The following is a 14008-nucleotide window of genomic DNA, read 5'->3' on the forward strand; positions in this document are numbered from 1 at the left end:
GAAAACTTTCACCTATGAAAGTCGACAAGTATGAAAACAGCCAAGCTTTATGAGGAATTGTGGGTTTGAGCACCACAAAATTTGACAGAGTAAGTAAGTAAGGTCAATGCAGTGTACTAAAATGCCATTGTAGAATACACTGAGGTGCAAACATTTAGCGAGAAGGTGTCACTTTCAATGAAGCAAACTATTTGCAGCAAAAGTGCGGACTGTATCATATTTTGCCTTCACTAGCTTCTTTCCATTGGCTTCTCAACAAATCTAGAACAGAATGTAAAACCCTGCTTCTTACATTTAAAGCTCTAAAGGGTCAAGCTCCATCATATCTAAAAGACCTCATGGTACCATTTAATCCCAATAGGCCACTTCAGTCTCAGAATGCAAGCCTACTGTTGGTCGAAGAAGGAGAGGAGGAAGGTTTGTTTGTAGACAGAGAGAGAAGAGGAAAGCTAAGAACGTAGGACTGACAGTAGACGTGACGTGAAGAGGCGAGTGCAAGCAGGTTGGAACGGGTGGAGAAAAGTGTCAGGTGTGTTTTGCGATAAAAGAGTATCAGCGAGAATGAAAGCAAAGGTGTTCAAGACGGTGGTGAGACCAGCGATGTTTTTCGGCTTAGAGACAGTGGCACTGTAGAAAAGACAGGAGGCAGAGCTGGAGGTAGCATAGCTTAAGATGTTGAGGTTCTCATTGGGAGTGACGAGGATGGATAGGATCAGGCATGAGTACATCAGAGGGACAGCTCATGTTAGATGTTTTGGAGATAAAGTCAGAGAGGCCAGATTGAGGTGGTTTGGACATGTTCAGAGGAGAGACTGTCAATATGTCGGTAGAAGGATGCTGAGGTTGGAGCTGCCAGGCAAGAGGTCTAGAGGAAGACTAAAGAGGAGCTTTTTGGACATACTCTCTCAAAAGAGAGTTCAAATGCTCTCCTCAAGTTCATTGAGATGCATACGAGAAAAGAGATGGTAACACTTTCAATGTAGTGAGGTTGCCAATACACAAATTGGCCAATCTAAAGGTGAGTAAATTCTGTCTACAAATGGGATATTAGTTTACAAACTCTGCAATTCGCTTGTCTTTATGTGGCTCGTTGGTCTAGGGGTATGATTCTCGCTTAGGGTGTGAGAGGTCCCGGGTTCAAATCCTGGACGAGCCCTTGACTGCGACATCTATTCCACTGACCCTTTTCAGGAAAACTTTCTCCTATGAAAGTTGACAAGTATGAAAACAGGCTTTCCACACCAAGCTTTATGAGGAATTGTGGGTTTGAGCACCAAAAACTTGTGCAAACACAGGAAACTTTAGTTAGTACACGACACAAGATGCCAAGTATTGATGTTTTGCCGATTTGGAAAACCCGACTTTCAAAAGTCAAGAGCTGACTGTATCATATTTTGCCTTCACTAGCCTTGGTCTAGGGGAATGATTCTCGCTTAGGGTGTGAGAGGTCTCCGGACGAGCCCTGAATGCTAAATTCAATGTCTATGAGAAGAGAGGATGTAACGCTTTCCACGTGTAACCACAAGACCAGATGCAAGTTTTGCTGTGAAAGTTGTTACTAGACGAGACAAGATTCCACTCACTCGTGTTTTGCTCATCTGGAAACCACAACCTTTCTCTGTCAATGGAGTATGTCCTCACATTAATGTTTTTGTCGGAAATTTACACAACATGAATTTCTCAGTTTGAGAATGACTGAAGTTCTTGTTCTTCATTTGGATAGTACGGCTGAACTCAATACAAAACCACCGGACACGAGGCTCGTTGGGCTAGGGGTATGATTCTCGCTTTGGGTGCGAGAGGTCCAGGGATCAAATCCCGGACGAGCCCTTGACTGCGACATCTATTCCACTGACCCTTTTCAGGAAAACTTTCTCCTATGAAAGTTGACAAGTATGAAAACAGGCTTACCATACTAAGCTTTATGAGGAATTGTGGGTTTGAGCACCAAAAACTTTGACAGAGTAATTGCATTTTTTCCTTGTGCAAACACAGGAAACTTTAGTTAGTACACGACACAAGATGCCAAGTATTGATGTTTTGCCGATTTGGAAAACCCGACTTTCAAAAGTCAAGAGCTGACTGTATCATATTTTGCCTTCACTAGCCTTGGTCTAGGGGAATGATTCTCGCTTAGGGTGTGAGAGGTCTCCGGACGAGCCCTGAATGCTAAATTAAATGTCTATGAGAAGAGAGGATGTAACGCTTTCCACGTGTAACCACAAGACCAGATGCAAGTTTTTCTGTGAAAGTTGTTACTAGACGAGACAAGATTCCACTCACTCGTGTTTTGCTGATCTGGAAACCATAACCTTTCTCTGTCAATGGAGTATGTCCTCACATTAATGTTTTTATCGGAAATTTACACAACATGAATTTCTCAGTTTGAGAATGACTGAAGTTCTTGTTCTTCATTTGGATAGTACGGCTGAACTCAATACAAAACCACCGGACACGAGGCTCGTTGGTTTAGGGGTATGATTCTCGCTTTGGGTGCGAGAGGTCCAGGGATCAAATCCCGGACGAGCCCTTGACTGCGACATCTATTCCATCTATTCGGGTTCAAATGGGGTATTAGTTCACAAACTATGCAATTCGCTTGTCTTTATATGGCTCGTTGGTCTAGGGGTATGATTCTCGCTTTGGGTGCGAGAGGTCCCGGGTTCAAATCCCGGACGAGCCCTTGACTGCGACATCTATTCCACAGACCTTTTTTAGGAAGACTTTCACCTACGAAAGTCGACAAGTATAAAAACAGCCTTACTATACCAAGCTTTATGAGGAATTGTGGGTTTGAGCACCACAAAATTTGACAGAGTAATTGCATTTTTTCCATTCCAAGCATGGATGTGTTGCCGATCTGATACCTATGACTTTTAAAGGTCAATGCAGTATACTAAAATGCCATTGTAGAATACACTGAGGTGCAAACATTTAGCGAGAAGGTGTCACTTTCAATGAAGCAAACTATTTGCAGCAAAAGTGCTGACTGTATCATATTTTGCCTTCACTACCTTCTTTCCATTGGCTTCTCAACAAATCTAGAACAGAATGTAAAACCCTGCTTCTTACATATAAAGCTCTAAAGGGTCAAGCTCCATCATATCTAAAAGACCTCATGGTACCATATCATCCCAATAGGCCACTTCAGTCTCAGAATGCAAGCCTACTGTTGGTCGAAGAAAGAGAGGAGGAAGGTTTGTTTGTAGACAGAGAGAGAAGAAGAAAGCTAAGAACGTAGGACTGACAGTAGACGTGACGTGAAGAGGCGAGTGCAAGCAGGTTGGAACGGGTGGAGACAAGTGTCAGGTGTGTTTTGCCATAAAAGAGTATCAGCGAGAATGAAAGCAAAGGTGTTCAAGACGGTGGTGAGACCAGCGATGTTTTTCGGCTTAGAGACAGTGGCACTGTAGAAAAGACAGGAAGCAGAGCTGGAGGTAGCATAGCTTAAGATGTTGAGGTTCTCATTGGGAGTGACGAGGATGGATAGGATCAGGCATGAGTACATCAGAGGGACAGCTCATGTTAGATGTTTTGGAGATAAAGTCAGAGAGGCCAGATTGAGGTGGTTTGGACATGTTAAGAGGAGAGACTGTCAATATGTCGGTAGAAGGATGCTGAGGTTGGAGCTGCCAGGCAAGAGGTCTAGAGGAAGACCAAAGAGGAGATTTTTAGAAATACTCTCTCAAAAGAGAGTTCAAATGCTCTCCTCAAGTTCATTGAGATGCATACAAGAAAAGAGATGGTAACACTTTCAATGTAGTGAGGTTGCCAATACACAAATTGGCCAATCTAAAGGTGAGTAAATTCTGTCTACAAATGGGGTATTAGTTCACAAACTATGCAATTCGCATGTCTTTATATGGCTCGTTGGTCTAGGGGTATGATTCTCACTTTGGGTGCGAGAGGTCCCGGGTTCAAATCCCGGACGAGCCCTTGACTGCGACATCTATTCCACAGATCTGTTCTCAGGAAAACTTTCACCTATGAAAGTCGACAAGTATGAAAACAGCCTTACCATAGCAAGCTTTATGAGGAATTGTGGGTTTGAGCACCACAAAATTTGACAGAGTAAGTAAGGTCAATGCAGTGTACTAAAATGCCATTGTAGAATACACTGAGGTGCAAACATTTAGCGAGAAGGTGTCACTTTCAATGAAGCAAACTATTTGCAGCAAAAGTGCGGACTGTATCATATTTTGCCTTCACTAGCTTCTTTCCATTGGCTTCTCAACAAATCTAGAACAGAATGTAAAACCCTGCTTCTTACATATAAAGCTCTAAAGGGTCAAGCTCCATCATATCTAAAAGACCTCATGGTACCATATCATCCCAATAGGCCACTTCAGTCTCAGAATGCAAGCCTACCGTTGGTCGAAGAAGGAGAGGAGGAAGGTTTGTTTGTAGACAGAGAGAGAAGAGGAAAGCTAAGAACGTAGGACTGACAGTAGACGTGACGTGAAGAGGCGAGTGCAAGCAGGTTGGAACGGGTGGAGAAAAGTGTCAGGTGTGTTTTGCGATAAAAGAGTATCAGCGAGAATGAAAGCAAAGGTGTTCAAGACAGTGGTGAGACCAGCGATGTTTTTCGGCTTAGAGACAGTGGCACTGTAGAAAAGACAGGAGGCAGACCTGGAGGTCGCCTAGCTTAAGATGTTGAGGTTCTCATTGGGAGTGACGAGGATGGATAGGATCAGGCATGAGTACATCAGAGGGACAGCTCATGTTAGATGTTTTGGAGATAAAGTCAGAGAGGCCAGATTGAGGTGGTTTGGACATGTTCAGAGGAGAGACTGTCAATATGTCGGTAGAAGGATGCTGAGGTTGGAGCTGCCAGGAAAGAGGTCTAGAGGAAGAACAAAGAGGAGCTTTTTGGACATACTCTCTCAAAAGAGAGTTCAAATGCTCTCCTCAAGTTCATTGAGATGCATACAAGAAAAGAGATGGTAACACTTTCAATGTAGTGAGGTTGCCAATACACAAATTGGCCAATCTAAAGGTGAGTAAATTCTGTCTACAAATGGGATATTAGTTTACAAACTCTGCAATTCGCTTGTCTTTATGTGGCTCGTTGGTCTAGGGGTATGATTCTCGCTTCGGGTGCGAGAGGTCCCGGGTTCAAATCCCGGACGAGCCCTTGACTGCGACATCTATTCCATAGATCTGTTCTCAGGAAAACTTTCACCTATGAAAGTCGACAAGTATGAAAACAGCCTTACCATAGCAAGCTTTATGAGGAATTGTGGGTTTGAGCACCACAAAATTTGACAGAGTAAGTAAGTAAGGTCAATGCAGTGTACTAAAATGCCATTGTAGAATACACTGAGGTGCAAACATTTAGCGAGAAGGTGTCACTTTCAATGAAGCAAACTATTTGCAGCAAAAGTGCGGACTGTATCATATTTTGCCTTCACTAGCTTCTTTCCATTGGCTTCTCAACAAATCTAGAACAGAATGTAAAACCCTGCTTCTTACATATAAAGCTCTAAAGGGTCAAGCTCCATCATATCTAAAAGACCTCATGGTACCATATCATCCCAATAGGCCACTTCAGTCTCAGAATGCAAGCCTACCGTTGGTCGAAGAAGGAGAGGAGGAAGGTTTGTTTGTAGACAGAGAGAGAAGAGGAAAGCTAAGAACGTAGGACTGACAGTAGACGTGACGTGAAGAGGCGAGTGCAAGCAGGTTGGAACGGGTGGAGAAAAGTGTCAGGTGTGTTTTGCGATAAAAGAGTATCAGCGAGAATGAAAGCAAAGGTGTTCAAGACAGTGGTGAGACCAGCGATGTTTTTCGGCTTAGAGACAGTGGCACTGTAGAAAAGACAGGAGGCAGAGCTGGAGGTCGCCTAGCTTAAGATGTTGAGGTTCTCATTGGGAGTGACGAGGATGGATAGGATCAGGCATGAGTACATCAGAGGGACAGCTCATGTTAGATGTTTTGGAGATAAAGTCAGAGAGGCCAGATTGAGGTGGTTTGGACATGTTCAGAGGAGAGACTGTCAATATGTCGATAGAAGGATGCTGAGGTTGGAGCTGCCAGGAAAGAGGTCTAGAGGAAGAACAAAGAGGAGCTTTTTGGACATACTCTCTCAAAAGAGAGTTCAAATGCTCTCCTCAAGTTCATTGAGATGCATACAAGAAAAGAGATGGTAACACTTTCAATGTAGTGAGGTTGCCAATACACAAATTGGCCAATCTAAAGGTGAGTAAATTCTGTTTACAAATGGGATATTAGTTTACAAACTCTGCAATTCGCTTGTCTTTATGTGGCTCGTTGGTCTAGGGGTATGATTCTCGCTTAGGGTGTGAGAGGTCCCGGGTTCAAATCCCGGACGAGCCCTTGACTGCGACATCTATTCCACTGACCCTTTTCAGGAAAACTTTCTCCTATGAAAGTTGACAAGTATGAAAACAGGCTTTCCACACCAAGCTTTATGAGGAATTGTGGGTTTGAGCACCAAAAACTTGTGCAAACACAGGAAACTTTAGTTAGTACACGACACAAGATGCCAAGTATTGATGTTTTGCCGATTTGGAAAACCCGACTTTCAAAAGTCAAGAGCTGACTGTATCATATTTTGCCTTCACTAGCCTTGGTCTAGGGGAATGATTCTCGTTTAGGGTGTGAGAGGTCTCCGGACGAGCCCTGAATGCTAAATTCAATGTCTATGAGAAGAGAGGATGTAACGCTTTCCACGTGTAACCACAAGACCAGATGCAAGTTTTGCTGTGAAAGTTGTTACTAGACGAGACAAGATTCCACTCACTCGTGTTTTGCTCATCTGGAAACCACAACCTTTCTCTGTCAATGGAGTATGTCCTCACATTAATGTTTTTGTCGGAAATTTACACAACATGAATTTCTCAGTTTGAGAATGACTGAAGTTCTTGTTCTTCATTTGGATAGTAGGGCTGAACTCAATACAAACCCACCGGACACGAGGCTCGTTGGTCTAGGGGTATGATTCTCGCTTAGGGTGCGAGAGGTCCCGGGTTCAAATCCCGGACGAGCCCTTGACTGCGACATCTATTCCACTGACCCTTTTCAGGAAAACTTTCTCCTATGAAAGTTGACAAGTATGAAAACAGGCTTTCCGCACCAAGCTTTATGAGGAATTGTGGGTTTGAGCACCAAAAACTTTGACAGAGTAATTGCATTTTTTCCTTGTGCAAACACAGGAAACTTTAGTTAGTACACGACACAAGATGCCAAGTATTGATGTTTTGCCGATTTGGAAAACCCGACTTTCAAAAGTCAAGAGCTGACTGTATCATATTTTGCCTTCACTAGCCTTGGTCTAGGGGAATGATTCTCGCTTAGGGTGTGAGAGGTCTCCGGACGAGCCCTGAATGCTAAATTCAATGTCTATGAGAAGAGAGGATGTAACGCTTTCCACGTGTAACCACAAGACCAGATGCAAGTTTTGCTGTGAAAGTTGTTACTAGACGAGACAAGATTCCACTCACTCGTGTTTTGCTCATCTGGAAACCACAACCTTTCTCTGTCAATGGAGTATGTCCTCACATTAATGTTTTTGTCGGAAATTTACACAACATGAATTTCTCAGTTTGAGAATGACTGAAGTTCTTGTTCTTCATTTGGATAGTAGGGCTGAACTCATTACAAGCCCACTGGACGCGAGGCTCGTTGGTCTAGGGGTATGATTCTCGCTTAGGGTGTGAGAGGTCCCGGGTTCAAATCCCTGGACGAGCCCTTGACTGCGACATCTATTCCACAGATCTGTTCTCAGGAAAACTTTCACCTATGAAAGTCGACAAGTATGAAAACAGCCTTACCATAGCAAGCTTTATGAGAAATTGTGGGTTTGAGCACCACAAAATTTGACAGAGTAAGTAAATAAGGTCAATGCAGTATACTAAAATGCCATTGTAGAATACACTGAGGTGCAAACATTTAGCGAGAAGGTGTCACTTTCAATGAAGCAAACTATTTGCAGCAAAAGTGCGGACTGTGTCATATATTGCCTTCATTAGCTTCTTTCCATTGGCTTCTCAACAAATCTAGAACAGAATGTAAAACCCTGCTTCTTACATATAAAGCTCTAAAGGGTCAAGCTCCATCATATCTAAAAGACCTCATGGTACCATATCATCCCAATAGGCCACTTCAGTCTCAGAATGCAAGCCTACTGTTGGTCGAAGAATGAGAGGAGGAAGGTTTGTTTGTAGACAGAGAGAGAAGAGGAAAGCTAAGAACGTAGGACTGACAGTAGACGTGACGTGAAGAGGCGAGTGCAAGCAGGTTGGAACGGGTGGAGAAAAGTGTCAGGTGTGTTTTGCGATAAAACAGTATCAGCGAGAATGACAGAAAAGGTGTTCAAGAAGGTGGTGAGACCAGCGATGTTTTTCGGTTTAGAGACAGTGGCACTGTAGAAAAGACAGGAGGCAGAGCTGGAGGTAGCAGAGCTTAAGATGTTGAGGTTCTCATTGGGAGTGACGAGGATGGATGGGATCAGGCATGAGTACATCAGAGGGACAGCTCATGTTAGATGTTTTGGAGATAAAGTCAGAGAGGCCAGATTGAGGTGGTTTGGACATGTTCAGAGGAGAGACTGTCAGTATGTCGGTAGAAGGATGCTGAGGTTGGAGCTGCCAGGCAAGAGGTCTAGAGGAAGACCAAAGAGGAGATTTTTGGATATACTCTCTCAAAAGAGAGTTCAAATGCTCTCCTCAAGTTCATTGAGATGCATACAAGAAAAGAGATGGTAACACTTTCAATGTAGTGAGGTTGCCAAAACACAAATTGGCCAATCTAAAGGTGAGTAAATTCTGTAAATTCAAAGTTTGCCTTCACTAGCCTTGGTCTAAGGGAATGATTCTCGCTTAGGGTGTGAGAAGTCTCCGGACGAGCCCTGAATGCTAAATTCAATGTCTATGAGAAGAGAAGTTGTAACGCTTTCCACGTGTAACCACAAGACCAGATGCAAGTGTTGCTGTGAAAGTTGTTACTAGAACACAACATGAATTTCTCAGTTTGAGAATGACTGAAGTTCTTGTTCTTCATTTGGATAGTAGGGCTGAACTCAATACAAAACCACCGGACACGAGGCTCGTTGGTCTAGGGGTATGATTCTCGCTTTGGGTGCGAGAAGTCCCGGGTTCAAATCCCGGACGAGCCCTTGACTGCGACATCTATTCCACAGACCCTTTTTAGGAAGACTTTCACCTACGAAAGTCGACAAGTATGAAAACAGCCTTACCATAGCAAGCTTTATAAGGAATTGTGGGTTTGAGCACCACAAACTTTGACAGAGTAATTGCATTTTTTCCTTGTGCAAACACAGGAATTTTTAGTTAGTACACGACACAAGATGCCAAGTATTGATGTTTTGCCGATTTGGAAAACCCGACTTTCAAAAGTCAAGAGCTGACTGTATCAAATGTCCTCACTAGCCTTGGTCTAGGGGAATGATTCTCGCTTAGGGTGTGAGAAGTCTCCGGACGAGCCCTGAATGCTAAATTCAATGTCTATGAGAAGAGAAGATGTAACGCTTTCCACGTGTAACCACAACACCAGATGCAAGTGTTGCTGTGAAAGTTGTTACTAGACGAGACAAGATTCCACTCACTCGTGTTTTGCTGATCTGGAAACCACAACCTTTCTCTGTCAATGGAGTATGTCCTCACATTAATGTTTTTGTCGCAAATTTACACAACATGAATTTCTCAATTTGAGAATGACTGAAGTTCTTGCTCTTCATTTGGATAGTAGGGCTGAACTCATTACAAACCCACCAGACGCGAGGCTCGTTGGTCTAGGGGTATGATTCTTGCTTTGGGTGCGAGAGGTCCCGGGTTCAAATCCCAGACGAGCCCTTGACTGCGACATCTATTCTCAGACCCTTTTTAGGAAGACTTTCACCTACGAAAGTCGACAAGTATAAAAACAGCCTTACTATACCAAGCTTTATGAGGAATTGTGGATTTGAGCACCACAAGGAAGGATGCTGAGGTTGGAGCTGCCAGGCAAGAGGTCTAGAGGAAGAACAAACAGCAGATTTTTAGATATACTCTCTCAAAAGAGAGTTCAAATGCTCTCCTCAAGTTCATTGAGATGCATACAAGAAAAGAGATGGTAACACTTTCAATGTAGTGAGGTTGCCAATACACAAATTGGCCAATCTAAAGGTGAGTAAATTCTGTCTACAAATGGGATATTAGTTTACAAACTCTGCAATTCGCTTGTCTTTATATGGCTCGTTGGTCTAGGGGTATGATTCTCGCTTAGGGTGCGAGAGGTCTCGGTTTCAAATTCTGGACGAGCCCTTGACTGCGACATCTATTCCACAGATCTATTCTCATGAAAACTTTCACCTATGAAAGTCGACAAGTATGAAAACAGCCTTACCATAGCAAGCTTTATGAGGAATTGTGGGTTTGAGCACCACAAAATTTGACAGAGTAATTGCATTTTTTCCATTCCAAGCATGGATGTGTTGCCGATCTGATACCTATGACTTTTAAAGATCAATGCAGTATACTAAAATGCCATTGTAGAATACACTGAGGTGCAAACATTTAGCGAGAAGGTGTCACTTTCAATGAAGCAAACTATTTGCAGCAAAAGTGCTGACTGTATCATATTTTGCCTTCACTAGCTTCTTGCCATTGGCTTCTCAACAAATCTAGAACAGAATGCAAAACCCTGCTTCTTACATATAAAGCTCTAAAGGGTCAAGCTCCATCATATCTAAAAGACCTCATGGTACCATATCATCCCAATAGGCCACTTCAGTCTCAGAATGCAAGCCTACTGTTGGTCGAAGAAGGAGAAGAGGAAGGTTTGTTTGTAGGCAGAGAGAGAAGAGGAAAGCTAAGAACGTAGGACTGACAGTAGACGTGACGTGAAGAGGCGAGTGCAAGCAGGTTGGAACGGGTGGAGAAAAGTTACAGGTGTGTTTTGCGATAAAAGAGTATCAGCGAGAATGACAGAAAAGGTGTTCAAGAAGGTGGTGAAACCAGCGATGTTTTTCGGTTTAGAGACAGTGGCACTGTAGAAAAGACAGGAGGCAGAGCTGGAGGTAGCAGAGCTTAAGATGTTGAGGTTCTCATTGGGAGTGACGAGGATGGATGGGATCAGGCATGAGTACATCAGAGGGACAGCTCATGTTAGATGTTTTGGAGATAAAGTCAGAGAGGCCAGATTGAGGTGGTTTGGACATGTTCAGAGGAGAGACTGTCAATATGTTGGTAGAAGGATGCTGAGGTTGGAGCTGCCAGGCAAGAGGTCTAGAGGAAGACCAAAGAGGAGATTTTTGGATATACTCTCTCAAAAGAGAGTTCAAATGCTCTCCTCAAGTTCATTGAGATGCATACAAGAAAAGAGATGGTAACACTTTAAATGTAGTGAGGTTGCCAAAACACAAATTGGCCAATCTAAAGGTGAGTAAATTCTGTAAATTCAAATTTTGCCTTCACTAGCCTTGGTCTAGGGGAATGATTCTCGCTTAGGGTGTGAGAAGTCTCCGGACGAGCCCTGAATGCTAAATTCAATGTCTATGAGAAGAGAAGATGTAACGCTTTCCACGTGTAACCACAAGACCAGATGCAACTGTTGCTGTGAAAGTTGTTACTAGAACGAGACAAGATTCCACTCACTCGTGTTTTGCTGATCTGGAAACCACAACCTTTCTCTGTCAATGGAGTATGTCCTCACATTAATGTTTTTGTCGGAAATTTACACAACATGAATTTCTCAGTTTGAGAATGACTGAAGTTCTTGTTCTTCATTTGGATAGTACGGCTGAACTCAATACAAAACCACCGGACACGAGGCTCGTTGGGCTAGGGGTATGATTCTCGCTTTGGGTGCGAGAGGTCCAGGGATCAAATCCCGGACGAGCCCTTGACTGCGACATCTATTCCACTGACCCTTTTCAGGAAAACTTTCTCCTATGAAAGTTGACAAGTATGAAAACAGGCTTACCATACTAAGCTTTATGAGGAATTGTGGGTTTGAGCACCAAAAACTTTGACAGAGTAATTGCATTTTTTCCTTGTGCAAACACAGGAAACTTTAGTTAGTACACGACACAAGATGCCAAGTATTGATGTTTTGCCGATTTGGAAAACCCGACTTTCAAAAGTCAAGAGCTGACTGTATCATATTTTGCCTTCACTAGCCTTGGTCTAGGGGAATGATTCTCGCTTAGGGTGTGAGAGGTCTCCGGACGAGCCCTGAATGCTAAATTAAATGTCTATGAGAAGAGAGGATGTAACGCTTTCCACGTGTAACCACAAGACCAGATGCAAGTTTTTCTGTGAAAGTTGTTACTAGACGAGACAAGATTCCACTCACTCGTGTTTTGCTGATCTGGAAACCATAACCTTTCTCTGTCAATGGAGTATGTCCTCACATTAATGTTTTTATCGGAAATTTACACAACATGAATTTCTCAGTTTGAGAATGACTGAAGTTCTTGTTCTTCATTTGGATAGTACGGCTGAACTCAATACAAAACCACCGGACACGAGGCTCGTTGGTTTAGGGGTATGATTCTCGCTTTGGGTGCGAGAGGTCCAGGGATCAAATCCCGGACGAGCCCTTGACTGCGACATCTATTCCACAGACCCTTTTTAGGAAGACTTTCACCTACGAAAGTCGACAAGTATAAAAACAGCCTTACTATACAAAGCTTTATGAGGAATTGTGGGTTTGAGCACCACGAAATTTGACAGAGTAATTGCATGTTTTCCATTCAAAGCATGGATGTGTTGCCGATCTGATACCTATGACTTTTAAAGGTCAATGCAGTATACTAAAATGCCATTGTAGAATACACTGAGGTGCAAACATTTAGCGAGAAGGTGTCACTTTCAATGAAGCAAACTATTTGCAGCAAAAGTGCTGACTGTATCATATTTTGCCTTCACTAGCTTCTTGCCATTGGCTTCTCAACAAATCTAGAACAGAATGCAAAACCCTGCTTCTTACATATAAAGCTCTAAAGGGTCAAGCTCCATCATATCTAAAAGACCTCATGGTACCATATCATCCCAATAGGCCACTTCAGTCTCAGAATGCAAGCCTACTGTTGGTCGAAGAAGGAGAAGAGGAAGGTTTGTTTGTAGGCAGAGAGAGAAGAGGAAAGCTAAGAACGTAGGACAGACAGTAGACGTGACGTGAAGAGGCGAGTGCAAGCAGGTTGGAACGGGTGGAGAAAAGTGTCAGGTGTGTTTTGCGATAAAAGAGTATCAGCGAGAATGACAGAAAAGGTGTTCAAGAAGGTGGTGAGACCAGCGATGTTTTTCGGTTTAGAGACAGTGGCACTGTAGAAAAGACAGGAGGCAGAGCTGGAGGTAGCAGAGTTTAAGATGTTGAGGTTCTCATTGGGAGTGACGAGGATGGATGGGATCAGGCATGAGTACATCAGAGGGACAGCTCATATTAGATGTTTTGGAGATAAAGTCAGAGAGGCCAGATTGAGGTGGTTTTGACATGTTCAGAGGAGAGACTGTCAATATGTAGGTAGAAGGATGCTGAGGTTGGAGCTGCCAGGCAAGAGGTCTAGAGGAAGACCAAAGAGGAGATTTTTAGATATACTCTCTCAAAAGAGAGTTCAAATGCTCTCCTCAAGTTCATTGAGATGCATACAAGAAAAGAGATGGTAACACTTTCAATGTAGTAAGGTTGCCAATACACAAATTGGCCAATCTAAAGGTGAGTAAATTCTGTCTACAAATGGGGTATTAGTTCACAAACTATGCAATTCGCTTGTCTTTATATGGCTCGTTGGTCTAGGGGTATGATTCTCGCTTTGGGTGCGAGAGGTCCCGGGTTCAAATCCCGGACGAGCCCTTGACTGCGACATCTATTCCACAGACCTTTTTTAGGAAGACTTTCACCTACGAAAGTCGACAAGTATAAAAACAGCCTTACTATACCAAGCTTTATGAGGAATTGTGGGTTTGAGCACCACAAAATTTGACAGAGTAATTGCATTTTTTCCATTCCAAGCATGGATGTGTTGCCGATCTGATACCTATGACTT

At 43.2% G+C, this 14008-nt stretch overlaps 9 non-coding genes across 9 annotated transcripts; all 9 read left to right on the forward strand.

The window, feature by feature from the left end:
- The first annotated feature begins 1084 nt into the window (after positions 1-1084).
- trnap-agg (transfer RNA proline (anticodon AGG)) lies at positions 1085-1156 on the forward strand. The gene has a single exon. It is a non-coding gene; the product is annotated as a tRNA-Pro (tRNA).
- A 1455-nt stretch (positions 1157-2611) lies between these two features.
- Positions 2612-2683, forward strand: trnap-ugg (transfer RNA proline (anticodon UGG)). The gene has a single exon. It is a non-coding gene; the product is annotated as a tRNA-Pro (tRNA).
- Positions 2684-3864: 1181 nt separating this feature from the next.
- trnap-ugg (transfer RNA proline (anticodon UGG)) lies at positions 3865-3936 on the forward strand. Its single transcript has one exon. It is a non-coding gene; the product is annotated as a tRNA-Pro (tRNA).
- Positions 3937-5062: 1126 nt separating this feature from the next.
- trnap-cgg (transfer RNA proline (anticodon CGG)) lies at positions 5063-5134 on the forward strand. Its single transcript has one exon. It is a non-coding gene; the product is annotated as a tRNA-Pro (tRNA).
- A 1130-nt stretch (positions 5135-6264) lies between these two features.
- trnap-agg (transfer RNA proline (anticodon AGG)) lies at positions 6265-6336 on the forward strand. Its single transcript has one exon. It is a non-coding gene; the product is annotated as a tRNA-Pro (tRNA).
- Positions 6337-6938: 602 nt separating this feature from the next.
- Positions 6939-7010, forward strand: trnap-agg (transfer RNA proline (anticodon AGG)). Its single transcript has one exon. It is a non-coding gene; the product is annotated as a tRNA-Pro (tRNA).
- A 2054-nt stretch (positions 7011-9064) lies between these two features.
- Positions 9065-9136, forward strand: trnap-ugg (transfer RNA proline (anticodon UGG)). Its single transcript has one exon. It is a non-coding gene; the product is annotated as a tRNA-Pro (tRNA).
- Positions 9137-9761: 625 nt separating this feature from the next.
- trnap-ugg (transfer RNA proline (anticodon UGG)) lies at positions 9762-9833 on the forward strand. Its single transcript has one exon. It is a non-coding gene; the product is annotated as a tRNA-Pro (tRNA).
- Positions 9834-13743: 3910 nt separating this feature from the next.
- Positions 13744-13815, forward strand: trnap-ugg (transfer RNA proline (anticodon UGG)). Its single transcript has one exon. It is a non-coding gene; the product is annotated as a tRNA-Pro (tRNA).
- The last annotated feature ends 193 nt before the right edge of the window (positions 13816-14008 follow it).

The sequence above is a fragment of the Channa argus genome, chromosome 4, assembly GCF_033026475.1.
Source record: "Channa argus isolate prfri chromosome 4, Channa argus male v1.0, whole genome shotgun sequence".
NCBI lineage: Eukaryota > Metazoa > Chordata > Actinopteri > Anabantiformes > Channidae > Channa > Channa argus.